Here is a 14,680-nt window from a genome sequence, read left to right as displayed (position 1 = left end):
CCATAAGCTCCTAATTGCATACTTTCAATCACTTCTTCAGTTTTGTTATTTTGTAATATGTTTTCCATGAGAAGCAAAGAAATGTATTTCACATGCAGGTGAACTTGCTGTTTATGATACTCCTACAATTTTTGTCCTCATGAACATACTATTTGATGTAATATCCTCCAAAAATGTATGGTGCATTTATTTTTATTTTTTTTAAATGTCAGTATAATTAACATATAGTGTTATATTTCAGGCATACAAAATGGTGATTCATCAATTCCATACATCACCTGGTGCTTACGGCAGCAAGTACACTCCTTAATCCCCATCACCTATTTCACTCATCCCCTTCTAACCTCCCCTGTAGTAACCATCAATTTGTTCTCTAAAATTAAGATTTTTTCTTGATTTACCTCTCCCTCTCTTTTTTTCTCTTTGCTCATTCGTTTCTTAAATGCCACATATGAGTGAAGTCTTATTTTACTCATTTGTCTTTCTCTGACTTATTTCACTTACTATTATATTGTCTAGCTCCTTTCATGTCATTGCACATGGCAAGATTTCATTCTTTTTTATGGCTGAATAATATTCCCGTGTGTGTGTGTGTGTGTGTGTGTGTGTGTGTGTGTCTGTGTCTGTGTGTGTGTGTGTATATTTATCCATTCATCAGCTGATGGACACTTGGGCTCCTTCCATATCTTGGCTATTATAACTGATGCTGCTATAAACAGATGGGTACATGTATCCCATTAGTGATTTTGTATTCTTTGATTGTTTTCTTCATCATGCAGAAGCTTTTTAGTTTGATGTAGTCCCAATAGTTTATTTTTGCTTTTTCCCCCTTGCCTCAAGAGACAGATTTAGAAAGAAGTTGCTACAGTTAATGTCAAATAAGTTACAGCCTGTGTTCTCTTCTAGGATTTTTATGATTTCAGGTCTCACATTTAGGTCTTTAATAATTCATTTTGAGTTTATTTTTGTGTATGATATAAGAAAGTGATCTAGTTTCATTATTTTGCATATAGCTGTCAAGTTTTCCTAGCACCATTTGTTGAAGAGATGGTCTTTTACCATTGGATATTCTTTCCTGCTTTGTTGAAGACTAATTGACCATATATTATGGGTTTATTGCTGGGTTTTCTGTTCCATTGATCTGTGTGTCTACTTTTGTGCCAGTACCATGCTGTTTTGATGACTACAGCTTTGTAATGTAACTTGAGGTCTGGAATTGTGATGCCTCCAGCTCTGCTTTCCTTTTTTGAGGTTACTCTGGCTATTCGGGGTCTTTTGTGGCTCCATATACATCTCAGGGTTGTTTGTTCTAGTTCTGTGAAAAATGCTCTTGGTATTTTGATACAGGTTGCATAAAACCTATAGATTGCTTTTACTAGTATAGACATTTAACAACATTTGTTCTGCCAGTCCATGAGCATAGAATGTTTTTCCATTTCTTTGTGTCACCCTCAGTTTCTTTCATCAATGTCTTAGAGTTTTTGGAGCATAAGCCTTTCACCTTTTTGTTTAGGTTTATTCCCAGGTATCTTATTATTTTTGATTCAATTGTAAATGAGATTGTTTTCTTTCTGCTGCTTCATTATTAGTGTATACAAATGCCACAGATTTTAGCACAGTGGTTTTGTATCCTGAAACTTTACTGAATTCATTTATCACTTCTAGTAGTTTTTTGGTGGGGGCTTTAGGGTTTTCTATATATAATGTCATATTATCTGCAAATAGTTAGAGTTTTACTTCTTCCTGACCAATTTGAATGCCTTTTATTTCTTCTTTTTGTCTGATTGCTATGGCTAGGACCTCTAGTACTATGTTGAATAAAAGTGGTGAGAGTGGATATCCTAAGAACAAGCTTGGCCGTGGGGGAAAAGCTGTCAGTTTTTCACCATTGTGTATGATGTTCACTGTGGGTTTTTCCATATATGGCCTTTAATATGTTGAGGTGTGTTACCTCTAAACCTACTTTGAGGGTTTTTATCACAAATGGATGTACTTTGTCAAATGCTTTTTCTGCATCTATTGAAATGATCATATGGTTTTTATCCTTCCTCTTATTGATGTGTTATATCACAGCAATTGTTTTATGAATATTGAGCCACCCTTGCATCCGGAAATCCCACTTGCTTACGGTGAATGATTTTTTTAATGTGTTGTTTGATTTGGTTTACTAATATTTTTTTGAAGTTTTTTACATCTATATTCATAGAGATATTGGCCCATAGTTCTCTTTTTTTTTTTTTTTTTTTGTGGTGACTTTGTTGGGTTTTGGTATCAGGGTGATATTGGCCTTATAAAATGATTTTGAAAGTTTTCCTTCTTCTATTTTTTTTAAGATTTTATTTATCTATTCATGAGAGACATAGAGAGAGAGAGGCAGAGACCCAGGCAGAGGCAGAAGCAGTCTCCTAATAGGGAGCCTGATGTGGGACTCGATCCTCGGACTCCAGGATCATACCCTGAGCCGAAGGCAGATGCTCAACCGCTGAGCCACCCAGGCATCCCAAATAAGTAAATAAAATCGTATATAGAAAGAGAGGGAGGGAAGGAGGGAGGGAGGGAGGGAAGGAAGGAGAAGGAGAAAGAGAAGGAGAAGGAGGAAGGAAGAACCAGCTCCTGGTTTCATTGATCTATTATTTTTTAGTTTATATATCATATATTTCTGCTCTAATCTAAAGATTAGATTATTATTTCCTTCCTTTTGCTCGTTTTGGATTTTGTTTGTTCTTTTTCTGACTCCTTTAGGTGTTAAGATTAGGTTATTTGAGATTTTTCTTGCTCTTGAGGTAGACCTGTATTGCTATTATCTCCTAGAACTGTTTTTGCTACATCCCAAATGTTTTGGACTCTTGTGTTTTCATTTTTGCTTGTTTCTGTGTACTTTATTTCTTCTTTGATTTCTTGGTTGCCACATTCATTGTGTAGTAGCATGTTATTTAACTTCCATGCAGATTTTTTTTTTTTTTTGTGGTTGGCTTCTAGTTGTTTTTGTTTTTTTTTTTTTTAAGATTTTATTTATGTATTCATGAGAGGCACACAGAGAAAGACAGAGATATAGACAGAGGGAGAAGCAGGCTTCCTGTGGGAGCCTGATGTGGGACTCGATCTCAGAACCCTGGGATCACGACCTCAGCTGAAGGCAGATGCTCAACCACTGACCCACCGATGTGCCCCAGCTTCTAGTTTCATACCACTGTGATAAGAAAAGATGAATGGTATGACTTCCATCTTTTTGAGTTTGTCGAAGCTTGTTTTGTGCACTAATATGTGATTTATCCTAGAGAATATTCCATGTGCACTTGGAAAGAATGTATATTCAGTTGCTTTAGTTCCAAATGTTCTGAATATATCTGCTAAATCCTTCTGGTCCAGTGTGGCATTCAAAGCCAGTGTTTCCTTGTTGCTTTTCTATTTGGATTATCTATCCATTGATGTAAGTGAGGTGTTAAAGTCACCTGCTGTTATTATATTACTGTTGATTGGTTCGTTTGTTATTTATGTATCTGGGTGCTCCCATGTTGAGTACATATATATTTATTAATGTTATATCCTCTTGTTGGGGTGTCTCCTTTATTATTATATAATGTCCTTCTTTGTCTCTTTTTACACATTTTGTTCTAAAGCCTGTTTTGTCCAATAGAAATATTGCTACTCTGGCTTTCTTTTGGCATCCATTTTCATGAAAGATGTTTCTCTAGCCCTTCACTTTTTTTTTTTAAGATTTTATTTATTCATGAGAGACAGAGAGGGGGCTGCATGCAGAGACACAGGCAGAGGGAGAAGCAGCCTCCATGTAGGGAGCCTGACGGACTCGATTCCGGGTCCCCAGGATCAGGCCCTGGACTGAAGGCAGCGCTAAACCACTGAGCCACCCAGTCTGCCCTATTCCTTCACTTTCAATCTGCTAAGTATCTTTAGATCTGAAATGAGTCTCTTCTAGGCAGCATGTGGATGTGTCTTGTTTTTTATCCATTCTGTCACCCTATGTCTTTTGACTGGACTATTTACTCCATTTACACTCAAAGTAATTATATATATGTAATTAACAAGTTTTGTTACTTGTTTTGTGGTTGTTTTTGCAGTTTTATTCTGATCCTTTCTTCTCTTTCTCTGTTTCTTGGTTTGCTGGTTTTATTTAGTGATACATTTGGATTCCTCACTCTTTATTTTTTCATATCTATTACTGTTTTCTGACTTATGGTTACCATTTGGTTTATATGTAACACTTTATTCACATAGCAGTCTATATTAAGCTGATGGTCACTTAATTTTGAATCATTCTTTACTTCTCTTCCTTCTATGCTTCAGATATTTGTCATCTTATTTTATATGCTTTTATTTTGTGCTTCTTGACTGATTTTTACAGGTACACACACATATACACACATGTATATATTTGGGGGGATTTCTTTATTCGCTTTTGTGCTTCCTATTTTTTTAACTCTTCTTTATGATTTTGGTTTTCCACTCAGTCTCCCTTAATATTTCTTGTAGAGCTGGTTTAATGGTCATGAATTCTTCTAACTTTGGGAAACTCTTTAACTTTCCTTGTATTCTAAATGATAGCTTTGCTAGATAGAGTATTCTTTTTTTTTTTTTTTAAGATTTTATTTATTTATTTGAGAGAGAGACAGAGACAGAGCATAAACAGGGGGAGGAGCAGAGGGAGAAGCGGACTCCCTGCTGAACAGGAGCCCAATGCAGGGCTCAGTCCCAGGACCTTGAGATCATGACCTGAGCCAAAGACAGACACTTAACTGCCTGAGCCATCTAGCCACCCCTGGATAGAATATTTTTGACTACAGATTTTCCCCTTTCACACATCATGCCACTTTCTTCTGTCCTGCAAAATTTCTACTAAAAAAAATCAACTAATAGCCTTAGAGGTTTCCTTTGTATAAAACTATCTTTATTTTTCTTGCAACCTTTAAAATTCTTTATCACTCTTTTTTTTTTTTTTTTTTTTTTTTTTTTTGCCATTTTAATTATTGTGTGTCTTGGTGTGGACCTCCTTGGGTTGAATTTGTTGGGGGCATCTCCGTGCCTCCTGAATCTGGATCTGTGTTTCCCTTCTCAAATTTTTCCTCTTATTTCTTCAAATACATTTTCTGCCTCCCTTTCTCTCTTCTGGGATCCCTATAATATGAACATTATTATGCTTGATGGAGTCATTGAGTTCTTTAATTCTGTTCTCTATGCAGTATTTGTTGGTCTGTCACTTTTCAGCTTGGTTGCTTTCCATTACTTTCCATTACTTTGTCCTTTGATACATTCCTCTGCTTTCTGTAGCCTACTATTTATTTCGTATATTGTATTTTTAATTTCATCATTGAGTTTTTTTGTCTCTAATAAGTTTTTCTCGAGTTTTTTTCATCTCTGATATGTTAGTTTTTCTCTCTTTCTCAATGGTTTTGCTAATGTCCTTTATCTTTTTCTGGAGTCCAGTAAGTGTCTTTATTATTATTACTTTAAATTCTTTATCAGGCCCTTATTTCTGCTTCACTTAGATCTCCTGCTGTGATTTTATGTTATTCGTTCATTTGGGACATATTTTTTATCTCCTCATTTTTGTCTATTTCTTTGTGTCTGCTTCTGTTTGTTAGGAAAGTCAGCTATGTCTTCTGCTAATGAAAGTCATGGTTTTATGAAAAAAAAGGTCCTGTAGTGCCCTACAGCACAGGATCCCCCTGTTCACCAGAACCTGGCACTTCACAAGAGTCTTCTGTGTGTGTTGTTTGCATCCTGCTGTTGTGTCTGAGTTGCTTCTCCTTTCAGTCCAGACATCTGCACTGAATCTCTGCCTGTTGTGGGCTGTGCTTGATCTCTGTGATGTTAGTGAGACCCACGAAGCCTGGTTCTGAGGGGGCATGGCTACAGAAGAGCTTGGGGACAGGATGGTGGTGTTAGCAATATTTGTTCTGAGCTACTAGTCCTAGGCTGGGCCCTCTGAAATGCAGAGGCATTAACAAAATTTGTGCTGAACCCAGGAGGCTTGGACTAGGCAAGTCTTCTGGGAGAACAGTGCTAGTGCATTGCTAGCAGGTTAGGCAGCAAGTGACTGCACAACACCATCTCCCACAAGTGGCTCTGTGTTTAGGAGGGGGAGTAGGGAGAAGGGAAATGGTACCCATGAACTCCTTTGTTCCCAGAGAAGTCCCCGGACATACTCCAAAGTCAGTGTAAACAGATCTCCCTCCCATTGTACAAACTGTTGCTTCTATGTTGCCTCTCTGCAGCCTATTCTCTCTTTAGGGATGGGTGCCCAGCTATCACTCCCCTCTCCATTTGCCCAATGCTGAGTCAGCTGACTTATAAAGTTCAACTCTAAGTCCCACGAGTTATACAGATGCATGGAATTCAGCCCCTCCAGTCTTCAAGGCCAGATAATATGGGGATTTGTTTTCCCTGTATGGGCCCCATGATGCTTTCCCCTCTCTGCACCTGCAATTCCTTCCATCCTGCAGGCAACTCCCCCAACCACCTTTTCGATTCTTTCTAACCTCTTCAACGTGGCTTCTTTTCTACAGTTAGTTGTGGAGTTTGTTCTGCTAGTCTTCAGATAGTTCTCCAGTTTATTTACTCAGATGTGATTGGTATCTATTGTAAACTTGGGACAGTGATCCCCCTACTCTGCCATCTTCCCAAGCCTACTCTCTTACTTCTTTTTCTTGATCCTACATACACTAGAGCAGTATGAAGTGAACAAGTAGCCCTTCCCTAAATTCCGAGGCCTACAAAATCCTGCATAGTCTGCTTCCATCCCTCATTGCCTCTCTCACCTTATTTCTGACTAGTTTACATTTTGCTTATTTGGTCTGCCACACCAACTTCCTTGCTGTCTTGGAATGTACCAAGCACATTCCTTCTTAGGGCTTTTGTACTGGCTCTTCTGTCTGTCTGGAATGGACTTCCTCTTAATATTTGCAAGTCTCACTCCCTCATCTCTCAAGGTTTTGTCCAGTCACCTCCACACCTCACTGAGGCAATCCCTGATGACGCTATTTAAAATACCCCTCACTTGCCTGTATTCCAGTCCACCTTACCCATAGTACTTATCCTCTGTTAATGTACTGTATCATTTGTCTTATGTTTGCTGTTGTCTCTCCCTGTATTAGAATATAAGCTTCATTAGACCGGGGACTTTTATTTGCTTTCTTCACTGATACACCCCAAGTGCCTAGAATAGTGTCTGGCATATAGTCAATATTTTGAATAAATAACCATACTTCCCCTTCTGATTATCCATTTTACTTTCCTTGATGCTATACTTCTTTAATGACTTCTCTATAACTGCAGCCTCCATAATTAACAATTCTATAATGTCTTCATCTATATTACATGTAGATACAATACTGACTTGTGGCCTTTGTTTAGTGCTATTACTCCCATCTAGAATACTCTTCCCACTCCACTTTAACTCCCTAACTCTTATTTGGGATTCAGATTCAGGTCTGACCTTAATGTTACTTAATTCAGGAAGCCTTCCTTAACCCTTTTAGATTAAGTCAGATGTATGTACGCTTTACTCCTATAGTACTATCTCACTATGCTGTTAGTACTTAGTAAAACTTTCTGTCTTCCATAGCAATCATGTATCCTGCTATATCTTCAACATTTAGCTGTGTGTCTTATTTATGGTACCAGTTTACTGAATAATCATTAAATACATGAATGAATGAATGAATGAATGAACAATTCAGCCCGTCAATCAGAGTTTATTTATTTATTTTTTTTCCATCAATCAGAGTTTAACTTATCCTCCAGACTCACAAGTTAGGCAATGGAGCTGGAATTTTAAATCTAGATCTTCTGTCTTATGCTATTTCCACTTTATAATACGATCTCTTCTTACACATCTTTGTTATTCCATGGTGTCATCTATTATAGAATCTTGATATTTTTTAAAGGGTATGTAAGGGATGCCTGGGTGGCTCAATGGTTGAGTGTCTTCAGCTCAGGGCGTGATCTGTCTTCAGCTCAGGGTGTGATCCTGGGGTCCCATGATCGAGTCCTGCATCAGGCTCCCCATAAGGAGCCTGCTTCTCCCTCTGCCTATGTCTCTGCCTCTCTCTCTCTCTCTCTCTGTGTCTCTCAGGAATAAATAAAATCTTTGTTTTTTTAATTTTTTTATTATTGGAATATTTTATTTATTCATTCATGAGAGACACAGAGAGAGAGAGGCAGCGACACAGACAGAGGGAGAAGCAGCTTCCATGCAGGGAGCCCAACGCAGGACTTGATCCTGGGTCTCCAGGACCCAGGAGGCATCATTTGCCTTAAGCAACGTATCAAAGTGCTTACTTGTTCCTTTAGTGTCTCCCCCACCCCCATTTTTGGTACTTGTCTCCTATTTCTCATATCCCTAAGAAGAGAGTCTTTATGATTCCAAATGGCTGCTCACCATAAATTGTCTCTCATCCTTACCTGCCTTACCATAGCAATGTCCCTCATTCCTGAAGAATCTCTCTCTCCATACTCATTTCTCTTGTAGTGCCATTTTGCTCAGTGATAGATGTTTGGAAAGCAATCTGACTAAACTATATACTATTATCACTGAAAATATCATTGATATTGAGATATGTATTGAACATTTGGATAATCTCATTATTTCTCTTTAGTGTCCATATTATATATTCATATTGTATATGGGTTTTTTACTTAGCATTTTTATGTTACTCCAAATTCACTACAAATGTTTTTGTAGCTAAGTAATATTTTGTTGTGTGGGTCATAATTTGTCTTCCCACTCAGCTACTATAGGACCTGCAGTGTATTTCTAGTGTTTTGGTATTACAAATAATGTTACAGAAAGCATCTTTGTAGATAATGTGGGAAACTAAAATTAATTTGGGAAGTGTTGAAGGATGTGATTAATCATGTGTAATTGTCTCTTTATTACACAAAAGATAATGTTCTTACTATTCACAGTATAGAATAATTGTAGAGTTCTTTTAGATAAGTGCATAGAAAGGTTCCTTGTTTGTTTGTTTGTTTGTTTGTTTGTTTGTTTGGAAAGGTTCCATTATATGGACACAGCAGAGTATATTATTTAAATAATCTATTGGTGGCTATTGCTTTATGTCCAGTGCTTTGTAAGTATAAACAGTACTACTGCAGTTTTCATTCTGGAACAGTACATCTGTAGGATAAAGCCCAGAAGTTGGATTGATGGATCAAAGAATAATTGGATCTGTATACCCATCAATAATGGAAGTGTCTGTTTCCATGGAACTTTGCCAATAGAATGTGTTATTGTCTACCACTTTGCTTTCTAAATGACTTGTAACAGATTTGGTACTCTTCCCATCCTCTTGTGGGCCATATATGAAATATTTTCCCCCAATAAGTTTTTTTGGGGGGGGGTTCTAATTTTGCTTTTTTTTTTAAATGTGCAGTAGTTTTACATAGACAAATCAACTGATCTCTTTCTTTTAATTTAAGAAATTTAATTTATCATAAGGTTTAAAATTTTTTTCCCATCCAGACAGATTTCATAAGTAAACCTTTGTTTTTTTATTATTATTTTTTAAGATTCCATTTATTTATTCATGAGAGACACATACCCAGAGAGAGAGGTAGAGACACAGGCAGAGGGAGAAGCGGGCTCCATGCAGGTAGTCAGATGCAGGACTCAGTCCTGAATCCTAGGATCATGCCCTGAGCCAAAGGCAGATGCCCAACCACTGAGCCACCCAGACGTCCCTGTACAAACCTTTCTAGAGGTGGAGTAAGTGAATTTCAAAGGGTATTTCCTCCATTAAAAAGAACAGATATTCAAGAGAACACGTTAGATTGGGGCTTTTTCTTAATTGTAGGATTGTATGATAAACATTTTTTTACTAAGTAGAAATTTCATTGTAAAATGGTACTTACCTCATAATTGTTTTTCATTCCAATTTGAATTGAAGGTAAGTGTAGTAGTAAAGCTAAGACCAACTGAAGTTTATTTCATCTCAAATTCAATGTTCGTAGAAGAAATAGCCTTAGACTTTGTAGATGGCTAACTGTGCTTCATGTTATATACTGTTTACATCACTTTCTTTGTTGTACCACACCCGTACCCAATGGTCATGTTTTTTTCTCCACTGGCCATTTTTCTTTGTGTTAGCGAATGGTTTTGTTTGATAACCATACGGCTTGTAAGAGCCTAAAAAGTTAAAACTCACCAGCAAATATCAAGGAGATGTCATTTTCAGCCTGACTTAATCCTGGCACTTGAACAGCTTGAAATACCACAGAGTCTGAATCAAAAACAAAATTATTTTATCTGTGTCATCTGTTTTCATTCATGAAGATCTGTGCCACAACAGATATATTTAAATGTTTTCTGGCCTATTCAGATTTCCTCTAATATATTTCATTTACAACATTTGGTATCCTGTTCATTAAGATATAAAAAAAAGAGGGGTGCCTGGATGGCTCAGTTGGTTAAGTGTCCAACTCTTGATCTCAGCTCAGGTCTTGACCTCAGAGTTCTGAGTTCATGCCCAGCATGAAGCCTACTTAAAAAGAAAACAATAAAAAAGAACAAAAGCTCTATTTAGAAGAAGCATGTGTTTCAGCTGTTGCACCTGCCAAATTCTTCTTGTAGCTAGGTTGAGATGATATATTTGTGAGGGGTTTTTCCCATTTACTGAAACATCGGGGCTAAGTCAGAGTATCTTAAAATTTACAACCTATGTACTCACCCTTATTTCCTCTGCTTAATGACCCCAAAACGAGAGCCAGTTTATAAGTTTATTTTTTAGGGATGCTTGTGTGTCAGATGGTTAAGCAGCTACTTTGGGCTCAGTTCATGATCTCTGGGTCCTGGGATTGGGCCCAGCGTCGGTCTCCTGGCTCAGTGGAGAGTCTGCTTCTCCCTCTGCCTCTCTCCCCTGCTCGTTTTCTCACTCTCAAATTAAATAAATAAAATATTTTTAAAAATGTTTTATACTTTAAACTCTGAATTGTTTTACATATTAGATTGAGTGAGGCAGAATGAAAGAATTTCTTGCCTTGTTTCTTGAGTTTCTTCAAAATTTACCTGATATCTGAAATCTATTAAGCACTTACTTAAAACTGGAAACAGTTTTTCCTGATAGAGCAAGGCAAGACATGTTATTGGGAAATACTAGAGAAAAATATATTCTGGGTATTAAAAAAAGAGGGCTTTCAGCTAGGTTTAGGAAATTATAGAAAAGATTTTGCTTTTGAAGAATTCAGTTTCTGGCCATCTAATTTTAAAATCGACAAGACCTTTAAAAATTTATCAAAAATGTCCTTGATTACCAGGATAGAAAATAAAGAAATAAAATGAAAATGAAAATGAACCCACATTGTTCCATTGTGTCCTAATCTGATTTTTGAAGTATACCCACCATGGAAACAATGTAAGTTTTATGAAGCAAGTAGCCTGACCCTTTCAGCCTGTGGGCCTCAAAATTTTCTACAACTAAAACTTTAAAAACTCTTAACTAGAAAAATACTCACTTGAAAAATTGAAAGGGAGCTTCTCTGGGGAAAAAAAGTTTTTCTCTAATTTTTAACTAAGAATCAAAGCACAATTGCATATTATTGCACAGCCAGGACCAATCAAGAGTTTAAAAAAATTTTTTTTTCTTAATTCCTCAGCCCAGCATTTTCAGGTAAGAAATTAAAATTAAGATCCATAATTCAATGTAGATAATCTGTTATCTGAATAATCCTAATGTTCTTCAGGTTGATCCTCAGATTAGTGGAATGCATTTTTTCATCTATTAGCACCTGTAAAAATCAGGACACACTCTTAAAAAACAGTGATACACAATTTGGAAATTCAAACATGATTCAATAAGTGAGGATAGTCAAGTAGACTCACCTTGATGGTATAATATCTGAGACTTTTTTTAACTTAATTTTGAAATATGTAAATAGTGGGATCTTTTCTCATTAAAATTTAGCAGGTGTAGCTGCTGAAACATCCTTCTAGAGAGTCCTGTCAGAACTGATTGAAAAGTAGATTCTGTTAAATTTGAAAGAACCCAAATTGTTTTAAAACAATTATATTTTAATTATAAATACATTTTTCGTTTACATGTATAAATCACATTACAGAACAAGGGGATTAGAATTTTAAACTCTCGGTTTTATTGGTTTTAAAGTTTCAGAGCTAAGATTTCTAATTCTCCTTATATTATATTTTGAGGTGATCATTGCATTTCTAAAACGTTAGCCTACACTAATAATAGGTATGTGAATATATAAGAAACTGTCATACTGGTTATGCAAAAACCTGGTTTTGGCAAAGTGTAAAGGCCAGAACTCTAAGGAAGCTTCATTTCTTGTGTGGTGGAGTTAGCACCTAAGATTGAGCTCATAGATAAAAACTAAAAAGTTATCAGAAAACCAACTACCTGAGGATGCTAGGGAGTGACTCAAAGTAGGCTGATTTTGTAGCAAGTCAAAATTTGGAAGGTGAGACAGGCAGAAAGGAAGTTTTTCATTTTTAGGCTTTGGCTTGAGGACACTGTGTGGTTTGAGTAAGCTGAAACTTCTCTAGAAAACTCGGATCTTTGTGTCCAGAGGAACCAGAAGACAGTGCTTGGGGCAGCCATCACTACTGAAAAATGAGGTTATAGGGTGGGTATTCCAGGAGAGGAGAAAGCCAGAAAAGGAGAGCTCTCAGGTTTCACCTGAAAACTTTGCCAGAGTCTCTAGCTGACTCCTGAATAAAACCATGCAGTCAACTCAAACCACCTTGCAGCTAAATGAAAAGAACTAAACTAAAATTTGATCTCTCACCTCACCTAAACTGAGACAGACTCTGCAGTTTGACTCTGCCTAAGTTAAGAGCCTAATAAGAAAATCATCAACATGCTTTGAAGGGATGTAACAGAATCCAGAGTCTTCAAAACAAAGTGTCCAGAATACAATTTAAAATTACCAAATGAAGAGCCAGGAAAACATGACCCATTTCTAGGGGAAAGCCCACTCCCAAATGACTCCAAATGACTCAGATGTTGAAATTATCAGACAAGGACTTAAGGCAGCCATTATAAATTTACTCAATAAGGTTAAGAAAGAATAAAAAGAAAATACAGAAGGAGAACTATGAAGAGGAATCAATTGAAAACATCAGAAATGAAAGGGAAAATATCTGAAAAAAATTCACTGAATGGGGTTAAATGATATAATGGTGATGACAGAGGAAAAATTTAATGAACTTGATAGACCATAGGAATCAACTAGTTTGAAGAATATATGGAAAGAAATTAACAGAGTCTTAAGAAGCTGTGGGACAATATCAAAAGCCATAAAATATGTGTAGTTGGATTTCCAGAAGAGAGGAGAGATTGCCGTTTAAAAGAACATAGAGATAATGAAATATTACTCAGTGTTAAAAAGAAATGAGCTATCAAGCCATAAAAAGACATGGAGGAACCTTAAATGCACATTATTAAGTGAAAAGGTTATGGTTTCAATTATTTGACACTCTTGAAAGGCAGAACTATGGAGACAAAAGATCAGTGGTTGCCAAGGATTGGGAGTGGTGAGGGATGAATAAGTAGAGCATAGAGGACTTTGGATGGACTGAAAATACTTTATGATATCCTGATGATGGCTCCATGTCATTATACATTTGTCCAAACCCAAAGAATATACAACATCAAGAGTGAATTATAATAGAAACCATGAACTTGGGGTAATTATGATGTGTCAGCACAGGTTTGTCAGTTGTAACAAATATAGCATCCTGATGGGGGAGGTTGATAACAAGGAGTTACATGTGGGGGTGGTATATGGAAAATCTCTGTTCCTTCCCCTCAATTTTCTGTGAACCTAAAACTGTTTTTTTTTTTTTTTAAGATTTTATCCATTTATTCATGAGAGACAGAGAGAGAGAGAGAGGCAGAGGGAGAAGCAGGCTCCCTGCAGAGAGCCTGACGTAGGACTCAATCCCAGGTCTCCAGAATCATGCCCTGAGCTGAAGGCGGTACTAAACCGCTCAGCTACCCGGGCTGCCCCTAAAACTGTTTTCTAAAATAAAGTCTCTCGTCTCTCTGTGCCCGTGTGTGTGTGTGTATAAATTCCAGAAACTAAAATGCCATTATTATTGGTTGATATAAAATAAGTATGTTTAATTTGAATCAAGGACCTTTGTTGTTTGCAGACTTTTCAAAGTATTGCGAAGTGTTCATTTGAACATTACATTTCTCTTGTATCTCTGAAAATGCTTATGTTTTTCCTTTAGTGAAAAACAGATTCATTCCTTTTCAGTATCACAACTTTATATTTTATTTGAAATAATTGGATTTAGTAATATGATTGTATTTCAAAAGCCCTGAGAGTGAAGAAAATAGTTTTGCTCTTTATCTTTTGCTCTTTATTTCATACAAAATACAGACAATAAATCATATATTTGGGGAAAAATAAGAGACAATCTTGCCTAATATGTTTATTACCTGATTAGTGTGGCATCTAGTGGCCAATTTAAGGTTTCTTTAAAAATTTTTCCTGTTCCAATTAGCTAAAAAGCTTCTCCCTTCCTTTCTAGCTGTAGACAAAATCACCTATAGGCATAGCTTTGGAGATGTAGCTTTGATTACAGACTACTGCAATAAAATACTGCAGTAATGCAAGTCAAATGAATCTTTTGGTTTCCCAGTGAATATGAGTTATGTTTACACTATACAGCAGTCGATTGAGTGTGTAATAGCAGTAT

At 36.6% G+C, this 14,680-nt stretch overlaps 1 protein-coding gene across 2 annotated transcripts in view; it reads left to right on the top strand.

The window, feature by feature from the left end:
* Positions 1 to 14,680, top strand: part of ACAD11 (acyl-CoA dehydrogenase family member 11) — a 105,251-nt gene that overhangs the window by 57,937 nt on the left and 32,634 nt on the right. The window lies entirely within an intron of this gene.

Source organism: Vulpes lagopus, chromosome 19, assembly GCF_018345385.1.
Source record: "Vulpes lagopus strain Blue_001 chromosome 19, ASM1834538v1, whole genome shotgun sequence".
Classification (NCBI taxonomy): domain Eukaryota; kingdom Metazoa; phylum Chordata; class Mammalia; order Carnivora; family Canidae; genus Vulpes; species Vulpes lagopus.
The sequence above is the reverse complement of the archived record's forward strand: the minus strand, read 5'-3'. Positions and strand labels throughout refer to the sequence as shown.